This window comes from Podarcis raffonei, chromosome 3 (assembly GCF_027172205.1).
Source record: "Podarcis raffonei isolate rPodRaf1 chromosome 3, rPodRaf1.pri, whole genome shotgun sequence".
Taxonomy (NCBI): domain Eukaryota; kingdom Metazoa; phylum Chordata; class Lepidosauria; order Squamata; family Lacertidae; genus Podarcis; species Podarcis raffonei.
The window spans coordinates 35,906,868-35,926,597 of record NC_070604.1 but is presented as its reverse complement, the minus strand read 5'-3'; the positions used below and the strand labels follow the sequence as shown (position 1 = coordinate 35,926,597).

The window sequence follows — 19,730 nt, the reverse complement described above, 5'->3', positions numbered from 1 at the left end:
CCCAGGACCATAATGTGTTTTACTTGAGTGGCGCTATATCTTACATTTTGTAGGAATGCTACTAATTACATTAGTTTAATTGTATTGCAAGGATTAAAAGTACTTCCCTTCTACATGGGACAAGGTTATCAGTTAAACACATCACAGGCCATAGTCACATGATATTACCTCCGCAAGATGATTAAAACTAGAGAAAAAATATTTTAAAGGTATATTGAAAAAACATATTTATGGCCTAAAAGACAGGTGCTGGGGACAAACCGAGGAACAGTGTGAACTTCACATCCTGTATGCCAGGCATAGGCAAACTCGGCCCTCCAAAGGTTTCGGGACTACAACTCCCATCATCCCTGACCACTGGTCCTGTTACCTAGGGGTGATGGGAGTTGTAGTCCCAAAATATCTGGAGGGCCAAGTTTGTCTATGCCTGCTGTATGCCATGAAGCACCCAACACTTTGGTGCCCACTAAGGTCTCTGCCCCTCCTGGTTTTTATTTTATTTATTTGTATGTTGGGCAGTGGCAGGGCTGGCTGACGAGACAAATGCAGGCCTCCCGCTACCCAGATCTCTGGAAGAGAAAGAAAGTGGTTGGACCTAATCTTCCAGACCCCTTCAAACGTCTTTAGAAAAGTAGGAGGAAAAGGCGCCCCGATTGCTGTATGGTAAGTTTGGTGGAAGGGTGAACAAGTGTGTGACTATTTTTCCTGGGATGCTTTTACGGGTGTGTGTTGCCACCTTTTTATGGTATCGTGTTGGAGGTGAAGTGTTTTGCCTGTTTTTAATTCTTGAGCTAGCTTCTTTGGAGGTTCTTCTATGTTTTCTTTTGGGATCCCTGCAGACTGCAATTCCTGGCCCCTTTGGTAGTGAGAATGTAGGCCCTTATTTTCCCAGATGTTCAGTGCATTTTTAAATGGGCCACAGAGAACATTACAGCTTTACCTATGGTGATTCACCCATAGTAGTTCCCCCCCTTATTCACCTCTTCTCTTGATATTATATTCATCAAATGATGAATATCCTCATGTAAACTGACCCTAAAAAAGCAGTGTTGAAACTGGGCAGATTCATTTATTAAGATCAGATCAATATAATTTATATCCTGCTTTCCCAATAAAAATCTGGTGCCAAAGGCAGCCAACAACAATACTATTCTGGCAAAATATTTCAAATGCATTCAGACCTGATTAAAATGCTTTCTTAACAACATTAGTTCTACAGGATGGTAAAACAGGTCTAGATTCTCAAGAGTTTTTTTTCAAAATTCAGTCAGTAGAAATACAGGAGGAGAAATATTATGATTTGCATTTAAGCTCTAATTAGCTCTTAGCAATCTGGCAGATACTTGATTAGGGAAAACAATTCAATAAAATCCCCTTACAATGCAACTGTATACATGTCTACTTAAAAAATAATCACCTTGAGCTCAGGCTGCAATTGTATACTCATTTACCTGAGTGTAAGCCACATTAAACTGAGTTAGACTTACTCCTGAGTAAACATGTATAGGCCAGTGCTACTAATGTGGTTTAGGGATGCGGGTGGCGCTGTGGTCTAAACCACTGAGCCTAGGGTGTGCCAATTGGAAGGTGAGCAGTTCGAATCCCCACGACGGGGTGAGCTCCCATTGTTCGGTCCCTGCTCCTGCCAACCTAGCAGTTCGAAAGCACGTCAAAGTGCAAGTAGATAAATAGGTACCACTCCGGTGGGAAGGTAAATGGCGTTTCCATGCACTGCTCTGGTTTCGCCAGAAGTGGCTTAGTCATGCTGGCCACACAACCCGGAAGCTGTACACCGGCTCCCTCGGCCAGTAAAGCGAGATGAGCACCACAACCCCAGAGTCGTTCACGACTGGACTTAACTGTCAGGGGTCCCTTTACCTTTACCTTACTAATGTGGTTTACATAGAATCACAGAATCATAGAGTTGGAAAGGCCCCAATGGTCATCTAGTCCAACCCCTGCAATTCAGGAATCTCAACTAAAGTATCCATAACCATAACACATGGCCACATGTTATATTCAAACCAAGTCAAAGCTTTATTTGGAAATAATGTTACTGGAATACTTTTAAATATTTGAAGATATGACAGCTTAAAAACTAAATGGTTCACATTTTTAAGTGGGGGTGCGGAATTAAAGCATGGAAAACGGTTAATATAGTCATTTTAACCTGTCCAAAGATCAATGCATTTATATTATACAGTACATTCATTCATGCTTCCCAGGGATAGTCACATGAAAACGTTAATTAGTACTACAACTCTGAAGCTGCCTATTTGACCTGTATTGTAACCATTCATTATGCTACTAGTAAATTTTATGGAACAATGATTTTTAAAAGAAATTGTACATTTCCCATTGAAAAATATACAGTGGTACCTCAGTTGTCGAACACTTCAGAAGGTGAACATTTTGGTTTTTGAACGCCAAAAAACAGGAAATGCTTCTGTTTTTGAATGCGCCTCATAATTCGAACGGCTTCTGAGGCATGTTTCTCAATTTTCTCAGTTGAATTTGCTAACCGCCCATTGTGCCGCAGTTGTCAAACATTTCGGAAGTTGAACTGTCTTCCAGAATGGATTACATTCAACAACCAAGGTACCATTGTATATCAGAAAGTTTACAACCCTACATCATGGCTTATGTCATAGGTTTTGAACCTTTTTGAGTCCACGGCTGCCTTGACCAACTACATTCTTTCTGTGCCACCCCTGTGGGGCTCAGAAGCCTAGTTATGCCACCTTTTTCCTGCAGAGCTGGCAGCCTTTTTTGAACACTCTCGCTTGTGGTGTGTTCCCTCAGCCTCCTATCCCTCAGCCTCCCTGCTCCTTGGCAGTCCTCTGGGCAGCCACTGCTGCCGCCCCTGGTCTCTGAGCTGCCTCCCTGCCCCAAAAAGAGGTGCCTCCTCACAGTGCCCCACAGGGGCCTGGGACCTGTCTGTCCATTCCCAACAGCAAGGGCTGGCAGACTGGACTTCTTTGCCCACTCCCTTGCTTACTCTGAGGCTGCCTCAGCTCCTGGCAGCAGCACCCCCTGGCCAGCCCCAGAGGCACCATTTGCCTGCATAGATTGTAGCAGTGCTGCTGCAACAAACAGCAGCACAAGCCTTTGGGAGGCAGAGACATAAGAAGTCTGGACAGACTTAAGACATAAGAAGAGGGACAGAGGCCAGTGTTGCCCAACAGCACACTGGTTGAAAACCACTGGCTTAGGTCTTTAAAATATCTATGTAGTTGTATAGAATAGCCAAATTATTTTCATCAGTCGGAAGGGTAATCATATAAGAACATACAGAGCTGCCTTGTGCTCATTGGTCCATGGATGAGTATAAGGGTGAATGGCTGATACCTGGTTTAAAAGGTAAAGGTAAAGGACCCCTGACAGTTAAGTCCAGTCGCAAATGACTCTGGGGTTGCGGCACTCATCTCGCTTTATTGGCCAAGGGAGCCGGCGTACAGCTTCCGGGTCATGTGGCCAGCATGACTAAGCCGCTTCTGGTGAGCCAGAGCAGCACACGGAAACGCTGTTTACCTTCGGCAGGCCCTAGGCTCAGTGGTTTAGACCACAGCACCACCCATGTCCCAATACCTGGTTAGCAAGCCCTAAACCATGCTTTAGCGCTCTCCACTTTCTATTTTTAGAAAAGCCATGTAGGGCCGTAGTCTGGATCAGAACCTCAGTGCAAGGGGATATTTTCCTCTCTGTGCTGTTTTCTCTCTGATATCTGGAAAAACTGCAGCAGAGAGAGGCAGTTTTCAGTGTAAAATGGTACAGGGAGGAAATGTCAGGCTGCCTTCCTGTACTACATTTTGCCACTCTGGATCAAAGGCCCAAGCTGCTGCTGCTGTGTTTCTTTGTGTGTGTGTGTGTGAGAGAGAGAGAGGGGGGGGGGAATGGCCAGTGCTAAATACTTATTTTTTAAAAAGCAGCATACTTTAATGTAACATGTCCTTGGACTCTCAGCCCATCAAGGGAAAGACACATGATAGCCTCATACTTTAGGTAAGAATGCTGTTTCTGATTTATGCAGTTAAAATATGGTGCTCTTGGATTTGCTTTTTATGACTCAGAATGTCATTGTTTTGAATCTTCCTTACCTTTGGATCTGAAAGGAGTGATAGACATTTGGCAGGGCTGTGGAAGTAGGGTGTGATACAAATACGGAATTCGTGAAACAGCCATTATTTTGAAATTGGGGGGGGGGCACAGTCCAGAAGCCAACACGAATGGAAAATGCCTTCTACTGCTCAGAATCCATTCTTGGTTATTTCTTACAGAAGAGGTTGGCTTTGGAACTGTGCAATCAGGAAGTAAGTTGATGGACTGCAAAACCTTTCAGTCTGAAGGAAATGCCTTAGGTTTGGAATGAGCAGTAAATGGAAGCTTGCACTGTGATGGTCATGTCCTATATCTGTCCAGGGGATAAATAACATACTTTAACTTCCAGGCATTCAAGCATGCTAACCTTCCTTGCATAAAATCGTTTAGCAAAAGGATCGGTTCAATAACTTCCTTGTTAGTCACCTGCTCGTCCTCTAGGCCACACATCCACAATTTCAAATGCAACATCTCTAGCTTATTGATTTACAATGTCTATTTACTATTAATCAAACTATACAAATAAAAACAGCAGCAGTTTTATGGAGCTATATAGTCCAACATCTATCAGCATTGTTCCTGAGGATCACGAGAACTAATTAATCCCTAAATGTAAATTTCCTTAAACAGCCTTGTAAAATGTACATGAACAGGATATTCATGTAGAAGTAATACAGGTGCTTAAGCTTTCCCAAGAGATTTTGCTCTCTGTGGTGAATGGCAAGATTGCACCCCTGCATCCCACATGGCAATTGGAGCCATACATCAACACAACTGGCAACTGAATCTTACAGCAACACTGCTGATAAGACAGTGTCCTCCAGCACATAGGCTTGGTTTCAGGGTATTCTAGGAGAATGGTAGGGGGCTGTCACCATGGCCACACCTGATTAGATAGATGATAGATAGATTTCATTGCATTTGGGATCCACTTTCCCTCCAAGGAACTTAAGGCGGCATTTATGGTTCTCCAACTCCTCATTTTATCCTCACAACTATCCTGTGAGTTAGGTTAGGATGAGAGAGGGTGCCTGGCTCAAGGTCACCGAGTGAACTTTCTGGCTGAGTGGGGATTTGAATCCTGATCTGCCAGGTCTTACTCCAACACTACCCATTACACTAGCTACCTGAGGCAGCTGTCTCAATGCGCCTAATGGTAGGAGTGGCCCTGACAGACACTATCAGATCTATCTCTGAGGTAATTCTTACCAGGAGTTGACAATTTCTCCTTTTTCAAGCATGAACAGTGGAGATAAACAACAAAAAACATCAAAAAGTACCCAACCAAATTGAACAAATTCCACATAAATCGTAAGATCTAATATAAAAAATAATATCAATAACAGCAACATGTCCCCTGCCTTCCAACAATCCCCCTAAACAACACCCCAGCCCAAGAGTCTGTTCTGCAGCCTCAGCTTTTGTAGGTGGGGACAGGTAGGGTCCCACCCTCCCAGGCCAGGTGGTAAAAGGCCTGCAAGGCAAGGAGCAGCTGTTTCAGGACTCAAGCACGTTTTCCAGGTTGCCTGGTCCAGAATTCTATAGTGTTCTGTATGGAAGTAGCAGAATATTAAAATTGGCTTGGTGGCTTATAGGTGTGCATATTACCTCATAAAAGCAGCACCAAAAACTCAATATGCTGCAACCAACAGCAGCCCTGTGTGAGTCTACCAAAGCCATCACAAAGGGCCACAAATGCTCAGCACATCATACAGCATTTCACCTTTCATAAACAGTATGTTTGGCTTTTGAAAGCCTCTTCACGTCACAATATTCTTACACAGCAGTCTAGTGAGGGAGAAGGTTAATAAGCCAGGGACACTAATGGGTTAAGTTAGTGCTTTTCGGCCTGTTTGGGCCCTTGTGGTTCCCCACTTCTGACTAGAACCCCAATGCCCCTGAACCCCAACAAAACAGAGGTTTTTCCATGAGAGGTCCATTTTTAATGTACCAGGCCAAAGACCACAGCAAAATATAAACAGCAGCAACAAATGGTGAGCTTAGTATTTTCACCTGGCATACCAGCTTTGTGTGGATGAATTTTTTCCTTGAAACAGTCCTTAAAATAATGAACATTCAGGCAGTAGCAAAAATAGAGCCAAAACGGAGCCATAGAGAAACAAGAGGGAGAGACTAGCCGGCTCAGAGAATCCCTGAGATTTGAGTTAGTAGATAATATCTTAAAATGGGGGGGGCGGGGGCGGGGAAGGCCACACACACACACACAGGCAGGGAGAGGGAGGAACCAGAAATACAGGTAAATGCTACAGGCTCTGTACTTCCCTCAATGCCCCAAAACAGTGTTCATAATATATCAAGGATCAAGCAGAAAAACGAAGTGATGAGTAGAACTGAGTATTTTGGAGGACGGCATGGCTGGCTGGAACTTTGAATTGTCTTGTCCGTTAGGCAGCAAGGCGGCACTGGCGGTTCATGGAGGGCTGGGCTGGAGAGGGACACAAGAACAAAGGAAGCAGCCTTATACTGAGTCAGACCATTAGTCCATCCAGTTCAGTATTGTCAACACTGACTGACAGCAACTGTCCAGGGCTTCAGCCAAGGTTCTCTCCCAGTGCCACCTGTAGATGCTGGGGACAGAACCTTCTGCATGCAAAGCAGCGTCTCTGTAACTGAGCTGCAGACCTTCCCTGTCATGTCCGCGACATCCTCCCAAAGGCAGGGCTGTCCCTGCCAACATGGGGACAGTGGGAATGTCAGGGAAGCTTTGCTGCTGCAGCAGTGACTCTACAGGCATGTGCACACCTGCAGGGCCTCTGCCACCAACCTGGAGCTCCTGCAACCTCACGGATGCTGCCTAATCCCTGCCCCATCCCTGCCCTAATGAGCATTGTGCTGCACCTGGGAGGAATCTACCTGACCACTAGCACCATTGGGCCATCACTCAGGTGGGGACACAGAAATTTTTTTTGCTCGTTCATATCATTTATGGTTTCTGGATCTGTGTGCACTGATCCCCATCCTCAGAATCACAATCTGGGGAAAAAATTCAAGTTTTTGAATTTCAGCATTACCTGGAAGTATAACAAGTGACCTCCTGGTATTTTGTGGTACCCATGATCTCCCTTGTGCCCAAACGTAACTCTCCCCATGCATATTCGGGATAATGACTCTGCTCAGAGTTCTGGACAGTGAAGGCAATACAAAGGCTGGCAATTATTGGTATGTAGCTCTTTCCATTCATTGTCATGTATGTGGTAGATACCACATGCTTGTAATGGCAGGAGAGAGAGAGAGAGAAATGGAGGCCACTTATATCCACTGTTGCTTGCCATTGTAGCTCAGCTGGTGCAGAATTACATCAGTGTGCATGAAATGACAATCTGGGCCATGCCGTCTCCGCAGCTTCAGCTAATAATGAGCTGCTAGGCTGTGTTCCCAGAGACATCTTGGAACAAGCAATTGTCATTGCTCATTGTTAGTCTAATGAGGAGAAAGGGAGAAACATTGTTAAATGTTTCCCTGATAGTCTGAGAGAGAGAGAAGAACAATTCTGTTTTGTCGTAACACCTTCTAGCCTTTCGTTATAAGGGCATTCTCATTAGGCGGAACTGAAAGAGGCGGCAAAGATAATACTTTAAAGGGTAAAATTAGGGTTGGTAGACATCCAGGATTAGGATGGATAAGACAGAAATGGATGGTTTTGTACAGCATCCAGAATGTTCCTCATTTTGGATACATGCACACATATCCAGAGAAGTGCATGGCGCTATATCTGCATGCGCAATTGAGCCTCTGCATCGTCTTCTCTATTTTTGAAACAGCAACATAAAGATAAAGGTAAGTGGGACCCCTGACCATTAGGTCCAGTCGTGGCCGACTCTGGGGTTGAGATGCTCATCTCGCTTTATTGGCTGAGGGAGCCGGCGTACAGTTTCCGGGTCATGTGGCCAGCATGACAAAGCCGCTTCTGGCGCACGGAAACGCCGTTTACCTTCCCACCGGAGTGGTACTTATTTATCTACTTGCACTTTGACGTGCTTTCGAACTGCTAGGTTGGCAGGAGCAGGGACTGAGAAACGGGAGCTCACCCCGTTGCGGGGATTCGAACCGGCGACCTTCTGATCGGCAAGTCCTAGGCTTTGTGGTTTAACCCACAGCGCCACCCGCGTGGGAAGGGCCAAAGCTCATTGGTAGAGCATCTGCTGTGGAAGCGGAAGGTCCCCAATTTAACCCCCTGCATCTCCAAGTAGGGCTGAGAAACATTCCCTGCCTCAAACCTTGCAGAGCCACTTTCAATCAGTGTCGGCAACACTGAAGCTAGATGGACCATTGGGTCTGACTCACTATAATGCAGCTTCCTGTGTTGCTAGTTGCCCATCCTCTAGAGAAGCAGCTGACAGGGACACCTGGGATGGGAGGAAGGTTGGCTGAAGTTGAAAAGCCATGCTGTGCATTTGCACCTTCATGGACTTACTGGATCATAGCAACAAATCTCCAGAAACAAATTAGTACTACAACAACAACAACATAATAAGGAGGTATACTTTGTAATCTTTCAGACCTGCCTCGTAAGATCCTTTCATATAATTTCACTGGCCAGGTAGTGTTGGCTTTGCTTGCCCCAACCCCCTGCACATTTTTAACCAGCCAGGTGGTATATGGGTTGCCTAAATCATTCACAGGCCACATCTTTGCATACCTGCTATCAACACGCTTTGGATGCGTTATGCAAAATGGGATCTGCTGCTCCAGAGGAACAATTCAGACAACCTGTGAACCATGACCATATCTGTACCTGCATAATAGATAAAAGAGATGCGTTGGCAATGAACAAGGTAGTGGTATGAATGGACCCCAAAATTAGGCACTGCCACGATTCTTTCCATGACTCTCATTCAGAGAGTCACATGAAAGCTCCCAGATTTGACCTGCTATGTGTGGAACTGAACAAGAGAAATATCAACCCTCTACTCAGAAAAGCAGGACCACCACTCGCACCTTCCTCTCCACAGCTGTCTCCTAGATTAAACAGTGGAGGCTTGAAGGAAGGGATGGGAGAATGCACAATGGATTGGACCCAGAGAAGTGTGAATGGAACTCTATTCATGCAACAGCCTAGCACATATCTCTAAAGTAGCTCCTGAGGATCAGGGCATCCTCCAGAACTGTGCGGCATGGGATCTATTGTTAGAAAGTGTGATTGGCACCAATTCAGGGATATCACTTGTTGCATGAAGCTTCAGGGAAGCCATCAAAGAAAGGCTGCTCACAATCCTAGTGGGGAGGGGAAACCCCCCTCCACCCAGCAAGGACCCTGTTGCCCCAAGGATCTTTGGCTGAAGGTTTTCAGGTATGGTTTCACACACACACACACACACACACACACGTGTTGTCTCCATAGATTTCCATAGGTGAATAATAAAGGCTGAACCCTGGAAAAAGCTGGCAGGGGAGAAGGGTCCTTGCTTAGAGGCCGGCTTCCCCTCCCATCACTCACTCACCATTTGGGAGTGCAGCTGTTCTTTTCCTCCTTTGACAGCTACCCTGATAGTCACCTTTAGAGTAGCACCATTGACGGCAGCCCCCGTGAACCTCCAAAATGGATCTGCAGCTTCAGGACTAGACTGCTTAGCTTCAGTCCTCTTCAGGGGGGATCTGCTTTGCTCTGGAGGTCCAAAATTCCTCTGAGACAGACTGCCTCATGAGGAACATATGCACAACCATAAATATATATGTAAATGTGAGACACCATTAGATTGTGGGATCCGATCACCAACACCACCTGCATGGTGAAGAGGCACGATCCTAGTAGGACTATGATATCCCCGATGCCTTAGTAGGCCCTGAGACAAATGGTTGTCTCCATTTGGCTCCTTTACTACAATCCTATGCACACTTAACTGGGAATAAGCACCAGTGGGGCTTGTGTCTCAGTAGACATGCATAGAATTGCTGTGACATGCTTATGACTTCCATTTCTTACCTACAGGCCTGTATGCATTTTCGCATTGTTATTGTTGCTGTTAAAAATAGGAGGAGTTAATATGACCCCGTGACCTTTTAGAAGTGCTTTGATCAAAATGAGCAGCAATCATATTCAGGGGATCTTCCATCCTGATTTGTTTGCACAGAAGTTAAACTTATTCCCATTAATTTGTCATTTATTCTGCACTTGTTAGTGCATTTCCCTACCACTTTCCAACCTGCAAACTTAACTTTCCAGTTTGCGGCAGAATCCCTCCCAGAAAAAAAATCTGCGTCTGGTGGTGACTTGGGAGACCATTTCATGATGTTAAGGTGAGAAAAACAGTAACTTTGCTACAAATACCTTCAGTATATACAGAGCAACTGAAAATCTGCCACTGATCCTGAAAGACTGTAGAGCTTGTCAGTTGGTTAAAAGTAACAAATATTTACTTCTCTTTTTTTACATATGGACCACTGAGGATCTAAGAATCTTGGCTCTTGGCTTGTTAGTCAATTTTTCTCCCCATGTCCACAGACCGAAACACATGTCCTGAAATAAAAACATTGCTCCAGACGTTTACAAGGACTGGGTACTAAGCTCCATTTGATTTAACAATAAAGTTGGCTGTTTGGGGAGCTATAACTTCTCTGTAAATGGAACTGTGTGAAATGTTTGCTTACAAATTCTATCCTGTAAAATGTCATGTTTCGGGGACATTTAACAACAAAGCTCTTTTGTTAATAATGCTTCCATGCTGAGCTTAAGAATCTATTAAAATGAACACAAAGCCCATATCACCATGTATGATTAAACAACGCAGGGGCTGTATTCCCATGGTACCCAGTTTTTATTGAAATAATATGGTTTCGTTGTCCCGGAGATTTCCTCTGAGATCTCACTCATCTGTCAGTGGTATCCTTCATCATGACCCCATGTTCTTGCATCACACAGTGAATCTACTACTTGTTTGTCCTATTTTATTTCTCTTATAGTTCAGTGTGGCTTACTTTGTCAGCTCCTTTGACAATATGTCTTCCAGAGGGTTTCACTTCTTTATTAATTTAATTTACGTCCAGAATTTATGAGCCGCCATTCAGCACAAGCTCTCAGGGCAGTGTACAGCTTAAAGAGCAAAACAATACAGCAACATTCAGCAACAAAACAATATGAAGCACAGAGCCCAGCAATGTCATCAGTCATTTCATAGCCCACATGAATCATAAAACAGTGGGAATCAGTGGTTCAACTTGCTGTAATGCATGATCCAATTTTTTAAAAAAGATATTGGAGATGGTTCTCTTGGAAGGACATTCCTAATGTGAGGCACGATGATTGAAAAGACACTTTCTCCTATCCCCTCCTACCCAACCTCAGATGGTGGTGAGACATGTAGGGATTATGAACATAAGGCGAGGATTGTCGACTTCAGAGGTTGTTGAACAGCTTCCATCAGCCACAGCCAGCAGGACCAATGGTCATGGATCATGGAAGTTGTAGTCCAGCTCTATCTGCATGGCCATAGATTAGGGTTGCCATATTTTAAAAAGTGAAAATCTGGACACCAAAGTTTTTGAGCCTTTTGGGGGGGGGCACATCGTAGCAGCTGCATTTTGTGCTAAGTTATTGATGTTCCTGTCTTTTACAGTTATTTTGCTTGCCTTCTGTAAAGACTCTCCTCCTGGAACAGAGGGGAGTGGTTGTGGGCGGGAGCCGAGCTCCGCCTCAAGCAGGGGGCGTTAGCCCCCTGCCTCCCACTCACCTGGCTGGCGCCCACGCCCACTGGCAGGCACCCAACCAGGTGCCTCCTAGGGGGCGTGTACAGCAGCCTAAATTGCTGTGGCGCCAGCCCCCCCAGCCTCACTCTTCGTCGTCCCGTCGCGAGTCACCCACCCTCCACTCCCTTTGAGCTCAGGGTCTCAGTTTTCTTTGGCCTTGCTATGGACCTTAGGTTGGTCGCCCTGGTTGTCCGGGGGGCCTGGTAGGAATTTTTCCATTTGGCATTAGGCTTTTTGGTTTTTTCGCCTACCTCGTAGCAATCGTCACAACTTTCGTGGTATTGGTGGGTAGGTTAGGCATTGGAATAATGTGTTGTGGTGTGTCGAAGGGCTAGGTGTGGCCATCGCCTACGCCTTCAATTTTTGGGTATTCCATTAAAGGAATCCGGCGGTCGTGTATTCTGTCCGATGCCTGCGTGGCGGGAGGCCATGGCACGACCCTCGGTGACATCAGGGGAGAGCTTATAGTTGGATTAGCATCAACAGGCTCCACCTACTGGTGAATAAACCCCCCTGTTTTAGACTCACCCCTCTCTGAGGGGGTGGAGTCAGCTGACGTAATCCAATGCCTAAGCCAATACCTTTTCACTTGCTGTAATCAATAAAGTTGTGGCCTTTTCTTGCCCATTAACCTTATGTCACGTGTCCTTGTGTTTTCATTCCACTTTGCGGGGATCGGGTCCTCGAACCACAATGGGTAATTTTGAATATTTAAGATCCCAATATATTCATTGGAGATGAATACCTGAAAATATTCAAAATTTCTCACTTTCATTCATATTTTGGATTCAATATTCACCTTTTCAATCTAATCTTTTTAGAAAAGAAAAAAATTCAAAATAAAGATTCAAATGGTTTAGACTTATTGCCCCCTCTTGGTTGTTTGATTTTGGCACACTTCAAATATGTAATGATAAGCTCCAGACTGTCAAATACTGTTAAACATCACTGCATGTTAGATGTAAAAAACTACCATTACGTAACTGTTAGAACTATTAAATATTAAATAACATTGCTTGACAACCAACAGAAATAGTCAAATATTATATGCTAAGTAACTGTCAAATAGTTTTAGGGGAAGCCTGAGGCTCTTTGGAAGCTAACAATTCAATAAAATCCCCTTACAATGCAATTGTATACAGGTCTACTTAAAAATAAATCACCTTGAGCTCAGGCTGCAATTGTATAATTTAGATAGATGTGAGCCACATTAAACTTAGTGTAATTTACTCCTGAGTAAATATGTATAGACTAGTGCTACTAATGTAGTTTACATAGAATTGTAGAGTTGGAAGGGACCCCAAGAGTAATCTAGTCCAACCCCTGCAATGCAGAAATCTCAACTAAAGAATACATGACAAATAGCCATCCAACCTCTGCTTTAAAAAATTCAAGAAAAGAGTGTCCACCACCTCCCTAGAAAGTCTGTTCCGCTGACAAACAGGTCTTGCTATCAGAAAGTTCTTCCTGGTGTTTACTTAGAACCTCCTTTCTTGTAACTTGAATCCATTGGTTTGGATCCTCACCTCTGACGCAGAAGAAAACAAGCTTGCTCTATGTATCTTCCATCTTACAGACCCTTAGTTATTTGAAGATAGCTATCATATCCCCTCCTCAGTCTCCTCTTTTGCAGGCTAAACATACAAAATTCCCTCAAATATTATTCTAAGGCTTGGTTTCCAGACCCTTGATCATCTTGGTTGCCCTCCTCGGCACACATTCCAACTTGTCAATATCCTTTTAAAATTGTGGCAACCATAACTGGACACAGTCATCCAGGTGTGGTCTGACCAAGGCAAATTAAAGGTAAAGGTAAAGGGACCCCTGACCATTAGGTCCAGTCATGGCCGACTCTGGGGTTGCGGCGCTCATCTCGCTTTATTGGCCGAGGGAGCCAGCATGCACCTTCCAGGTCATTAGAGCTTTGCTATTATCTCCCTTGATCGGGACACTATACTTCTGTTGATGCAGCCTAGAATAGTATTAGCTTTTCTTTTCTTTCCTTTCCTTTTTTGCTGCTGCTGTATCACAGTGTTGGCTCATGTGAAACTTGTGGTCTACTAAGACCCCTAGACCCCTTTCACATGTACCACTGGCTATCCAAGTGTCACCCATCTTAGATTTGTACAACTGGTTCTTCCTGCGTAAGTGTAGAACTTTATATTTGTCCCTATTGAAATTCATTTTGTTTGTTTGGGCCCAGTTCTCCCATCTGCTAAGGCCATCTTGAATTCCAATTTCAGCTATCAGTACTGTCATGTACTGAAGACCATTGATTAATTATGCACACCATCCCCTGGCAAATAAAATACTGAAATCCAGCATCACTGGGTGTCAAATACAGGTATCAAGTATCTAGAGAATATTCAGCAAATATCAGAGCAGGCGGAACACACCTGGTGAATATATTCAGACACAAAAATGAACAGAATTTTTTGGGAACGAATTCATTCAAGTCTAAGAAAGCAAACAATGACCAATCACATCAGGTTGGCTGTTACGATGATCACATAAAGATATCAAAGTACTATCTAACAAATGACTCAGCCTACCATGATTAGGAGTACAGGTGGTCACTAAACAAGTGTACCTTTGAAGAGGGAGGGTCCCTTGCACAATGTGAAAACAAACATCTGCATGCAGAGCAGCTAGGAATTCTGTCAATTCAAACAGAAACTGACTTGCTGGGCCTGTGCCACAAGACTGTGCACACAACAGCACGTGTTACCTCTAACCTAGCCAGCACAGTATATTACCAAGGGGAGGAATGGCCTCGAGGTCTCTTGGCACAGTTTTTTTGTAGGCCCCTGAGCCCACTACTACATTGCCAAAATATTAAACACACACACACACACACAGCCCAACAACCTGAAGACAGCTCTGTTTGCAGGCACTACCAGGACTCTAATTTAGAGTCTTTGAATACAGTGGTACCTCTGGTTACGTACTTAATTCGTTCCGGAGGTTATTCTTAACCTGAAACCATTCTTAACCTGAGGTACCACTTTAGCTAATGGGGCCTTCCGCTACCGCTGCACGATTTCTGTTCTCATCCTGAGGTAAAGTTCTTAACCCGAGGTACCCGCGGAGTCTGTAACCCGAAGTGTTTGTAACCCGAGGTCGTAGCTGTCAACTTTTTCCTTTTCTTCCGAGGAATCCTATTTGGAATACAGAAATTTCCCTTAAAAAAGAAAAATATTGACAGCTAGGCCTAAGGTACCAACGTATGTGCACAGCTACCCAGTGTGATATACCACCATATTTCAGGTTACAGTTTCTACCTGAGCAGTGAATTACCCTCAGGCCCTGGGCTGGCTTCATCTACCAAGGCTTCCCAATGAACCCTCTGAGGCAGGAAGAAGTAAAAGATGGCTTCCTGCTCTAGGTGTGCTTTACCTGAATAACATTGTCTTTCTGACCTTTTCTGTATTCCTGTATTCTTTCATTGCTCTTTGATACTGCCCCTCGTCTTGCTCTTCTGGCTTGCCATTAGAATCATAGAAGAGAAGAGCTGGAAGGGACCTTCCATCCTAACTTGCTTTCCGGTGCTGGCTTTGTCCCTTGACTCTGATGCCCTGGTGTAACTCTGTTCCACACCTCAGCTTGCTGCCTACAGCTTAGCCCTGACAAGGGCCAGGATCAAAGTTTTAGCTCAGATTTGGAGCTTGGGGGAATGGGAGATTGGGAGAAAAGATTCAAACATTACGGGCAGTGTTAAATCAAGCATAAATGCTTACAAGGTGGCTGAGGGTAGTTTTTAAAAAACTTGACTGCACAGAAGCCACACAATTCTCCATGCAGCAGCAAAGAGCAGCTGGCAATTTTGCTGCCATCAAGGGGTGCTTTAGAAATGGGAGCCAGAAGTGTCCCTAGAAATGAAGCTGTTTGTGTGGCAGATGAAGGTGTGTGAGGGGGAAGAAGGTTTTCCCAGTTGTACTCTTGATCAAATTTCCCTTCCACACTCATTTCTAGAAGAGAATGAAAGGCATGGGTGTTATTGTTACACTGGCGCTTACGAAAGTTATTAGCCAGACAAGACAAGCCCTTTGAAACCACAAATATATTCCTAAGAGCTGTATACTTTCCTGCAAATCCTCCGAACACAAATGTCAACATCTAGCCCTGTCACCTAACTGTTTAACAAATCTAAGGAATCTGTAGAGCATGGGAGGGGGAACTAGAGACTCATCATGTGAAATGCTGCTCCATTCTCTGTATGTCACTGTTGGTAGGTACAAATATAGCCCAATAACAGAAGACTAGATGCACCACTGTGTTTGTTTTGGATATCCCCCCATGGCACAGGAAGTAATGTGCACTAAGGGCACCATTTTTTGGTTTTACTGGAAAGAGAGGACAAAGATTCATCATTAAGAAGTCCAAAGCCCTGCTTTTGAATGTGTTCAAGAATTTATTCAAGATGAGATTGCAAAAAAGAACAACAATATCCCAAACCACAGTTTATTCTAACAGTATTTATTGTAGTTACTTTTTATGCCTCATAATAACTAGAGATATATAGATGTTCCTGAGGAATAATCCCCTGTGACCTGAAAGATGGAGGGGGACCCCCTCCCTTCACTCCCTAAATCATTTGCTTCAGAACTTTTAATAGCTTTTTTAAAAAAAGCTTTCGTAACAAATCAGCCAACATATGGAAGTGAAATAATCTTCACTTAACATTGTAGCTAGTTTTGCCCTTCCTCGGCATAGTATGCTATGCAAGTTATATAAATTGCATTCTCAACAGCCCCTTAAGGAATCCAGAGGAGTATTACAATTCTGTTTCCTCTTAGCCATGAGCCTATATTAAATAAATGGCGGCTGCTGTGATCAGCAGAATCCATATCCTCCAAACTGATTCTCTCGCTTTCTCTCTCTCTCCTTCTCTACCATGGATCAGTAAAACTTTATTACCATGCTCAGTTTCAAAAAACCCCATCCAAATCCACTTTCATTAAGTTAACACAAAAAAGGTCATTCCGGCTATTTTTTCCGATGGGATTGATAATTTGGAGCTGTCCTGAACATTAAACAAAGCAATTTCTTTTTACATACCGGAAAGGAAACTGCTTTGCATCTAGTATATGTAATCCCCTATGTTATTAAAGTACTTCAGTGAAAAATGTCAAGCGTGTTCAGCGGAAAAGAATGTAGAACGCTATTCAAAACATGTATTTCTTCTTTTTTTTAAGGGACTGCTGCATATTTTCTTTTATAAGAAAACCTACTGCTTAATTTGAGTCTCGCCGAACAAGGTTTCACCCCACAACCTTTTTTCTATACCAGGGGGAGCCAGTGGTGCCCTTCAGATGCTGTTATACTGCAGCACCCATCATGCCAGGCTATTGACTATACTGGCAGGGGCTAATGAGAGTTGTAGTCCAACAAAATCTACAGGGCACACTGGCTACCCTGGTTCTAGGCTATAGTTAAGCCCTGAAATATCTAAAGCAATTATTTTCTTTACACACTTAATTAGGACAAGTGTCTCTATATGTGTATGCAAACAAGGGACTAATAAACCCTTTTGAAACACAAAATACCCAGAAGGGGAATATGTGTTTAGCTCAAATGTCCTAAGGGGACCATTTCCCATTGTGATCCTGACTCTCTTCTGCCAGAAGACTGATTGCTGCCCACCCAGTGGAGCTGGCTCAGAAACTAGAACATTTTCCAAATACACAGGAACAGAAGGCTCGTTCACACTTCCACTTGTCTCGTAATCTAAGAAGCACAGGTCTGAGCAGTTTTCTGCTTGCCTTCTGAGTGGTTTTCCATTTGCCCCACCAATTTGCCCAGGAAAACCAGCTCTTTACCACTGAATCAAAGCAATTTACATTTGCTCCAATTCAGACGTAAAGAGCGGGGGTTTTTTCTGGGAGGAAATGGCAGGACAGGCAGAAATGTGAATGAATCCTGAATGTCAGTAACTTTAGTGTGTTTAGTCAAGGTAGCCGAGTGTCTTTATAAAGTACTTGGGGCAACAGCAAAGATAGGATTAGAGCAGGGGTCGGCAACGTGCGGTCCATGGGTCGGATGCAGCCTATGAAGACCATTTTACTGGCCCATGAGCCCCCCACAAACTGAGCCGCCCACTCGGTGAGTCCCCCGCATGATGCACTAAACCAGCGCAGTGCGGCACAGGGACTCGCCAAGGGGCGCCGGAAATTGCCTCTGTGAATGTCCAGACGTCGAAAATCGTTTCTGCGCAGGCCTGATTTTCAGCGTCTGGGCATGCGCAGAAGCGATTTTCGGCGCTGTTGACATACGCAGACGCGATTTCCAGCATCACGCTGCACCCATCTGGCCCACAGACGATCTATGTGGGAGTGATCTGGCCCATGGCCGGTAAACCTTGCCGACCCCTGGATTAGAGCTTTCCCAAAAATGAGGCTTTACAGTGTTACCTCGGGTTACAGACGCTTCAGGTTACAGACTCCGCTAACCCAAAAATAGTACCTCAGGTTAAGAACTTTGCTTCAGGATGAGGACAGAAATCGTTTGACGGCGGCGCAGCAGCAGCGGGAGGTCCCATTAGCTAAAGTGGTGCTTCAGGTTAAGAACAGTTTCAGGTTAAGAGTGAACCTCCGGAACGAATTAAGTTCTTAACCCGAGGTACCACTGTACTGAGAAAATAAGCAAAATGGCAAAATACTAACTACAAAGGCTGTCAATAGTGCACAGGGGGAAGAAGAGCAATAATGTGATGGCTGCCATCCATTGATATTCTACTATTTACTACACTTTCGTCTTTCGCTAAGTAATAAATATTTTGCATTTTGTTTTTGTTTTTAGCTGCCAGCCACATGGGTTGTGTGATGATAGTGTGGCTTCTGAGAAGGGGAGGAACTGTAGTGAGAATTTAAACACTGTTGAAAGACAAAATTATTCATTTCTTATAGTCTAGCTGAATGCAGAGAGAGAACATAGGGGACATCGGGGTGAATACGAAAAGGAGGGAAGAAAAGGAGGAACTTTCCTCAGTGCAGAAAAGCATCAGCAGGTGGAGTTCACTAGAAGGGGAAGTGCATGGGGGGGGGGAACTCTCAGAACCGGGGTTCAAACTAAGTCATGCTTCATGTTTTCCAGCAAAACTCTTACCTGGGACTGCCTGTGGTTCAAGTTTTCAGCACTGTAAGAACAGGCACCAAACCAAGAGTAAAGACGAACTGTCTGCTGGCAAAACTCAAGGAGGACACACAGAAGAAACTCAAGGAAGGAGAGCCACTCAGTTCAGGAGTTCTAAGGCGGCTGTAGCCTTTGATTACCAAAATGTACAGTGCTCCTATAAGAGCAATTTCCAGGTGCACAAAAAAGGAATGTTTCCCTTGTTCGTGCTTATCAAAGGAGGGGAGTCTACGCTTTAGGTGGAATTTAAATGTACTTCTTATAAAGGACACTCAACATCTCACAGCTGTCCATATAAAATTGATAGGTTATAATAGTGCTGCTTTGATTAGATTCGGATGGAGGAAGAGTGAATATTAATGATTTCAGGGGATCTTGTAGAGAGCCAGCCTGACCTTGAGGCAAGGTGAGCCTCATGGATCAGGCAGCAAACTGGGAAAGTGGCAGAATAAGAAGCCACTACCTGCTCACCCAAAAGAAAATAGCCAGCCATGGTTGCTGGTCCAGCTGGCTGCTGGATTTGGAGCACCCAGCCATCAGCCAGCCAGTTCAGCTGGGAACCAGCTGTGGAGCACCTGCCATTGCCCACTCATTGCCTACCAACTCAGTCTTATACCCTGCTCACAAACTTGCAGAAGCCACACAGTAACCACAGCAAAATAACAAACCAATCCTATGGGTATGTCATTTATCAGAAAGGTAAATGGCCTTCCCAGACCAGCATGAAAAAAGACTCCAGGGAAGGCTGACGTTGTTGTGCAAATGGCCCACAATATTGAAGTGACTAACTCCTGTGA

At 44.4% G+C, this 19,730-nt stretch overlaps 1 long non-coding RNA gene across 3 annotated transcripts in view; it reads right to left on the bottom strand.

The window, feature by feature from the left end:
- The window catches only part of LOC128410227 (uncharacterized), a 163,550-nt gene that overhangs the window by 57,042 nt on the left and 86,778 nt on the right, over positions 1-19,730 (bottom strand). The gene's annotated exons all lie outside the window — the stretch shown is intronic.